Raw genomic sequence first — 894 nt, 5'->3', positions numbered from 1 at the left:
ACAATGACTTATTGTTCATTAAAGGGATAAATGATACTTAAAGAGTTGGATGTAACTATAGAGGCAAAATAGTAATTTTGGCTCAGTTGTACTTATGAGAAATTTGTGAAGGGTCATTGTGTTGTTGGCTGGTTATATCTAGTGGACACAAAAATATATCTATAGTACGAAAAGTGCAACTACCAATCTTTAATGGAGTGATCGACAGTTAATGGATGTTGAATAATTTAATTAAAAAAAGTTTAATTAATTATTCAAGTACCATGGAGCTTCAATCTACAGGTTCATAAGGTCCCATTCGTAGCTCAACAGGGTGTTGGGTTATATGTTCTAAAACTCGTAATTTGTAAGATTAAACATATTCTATTTGCAATAAAGAAGTTATTAAAGTTTGTTTAATAAAACTGTTATTGAATATGTAAATTGCACTAAATCCAATAAACTAAGATCCATGGCTATTACATGAGTACCTGGACTTTATGCGAAGACATAAAGTGGATCAAGTTCAAGTAGATAGCCAATACGGTTTACAGTATATGGATAAGGTTAGGTACCTTATTTTGGAAACACTATCGGATGCGGCCCACTTTGTATTTAATACAAACGATGTGATCCTAATTCGTTCATGTGGAGATATACGAGTGGGGGCGTCTTATGCAAAGAGTTTATATAAGACCAAGATCAAGAAATAAGTCACTCTTATTTTATAATGATGTTTATTGTTTAAGACTGACAATTTTAAAGCGATGACCTTGGTAACTTGACCTTAATCCTGAGCAAACTATGAACTTCTGTTTATTCGAGATTATCCTTAGATTTGCATGGGTGAGGGTTGACTCAACAGCGCCAGCTCAATAAGCCCTTCACTTTAGGGGTAAGACCGGGTAGATTAGT

This window comes from Benincasa hispida, chromosome 9, assembly GCF_009727055.1.
Source record: "Benincasa hispida cultivar B227 chromosome 9, ASM972705v1, whole genome shotgun sequence".
Lineage (NCBI taxonomy): Eukaryota > Viridiplantae > Streptophyta > Magnoliopsida > Cucurbitales > Cucurbitaceae > Benincasa > Benincasa hispida.
This window is presented reverse-complemented; position numbering follows the sequence as displayed.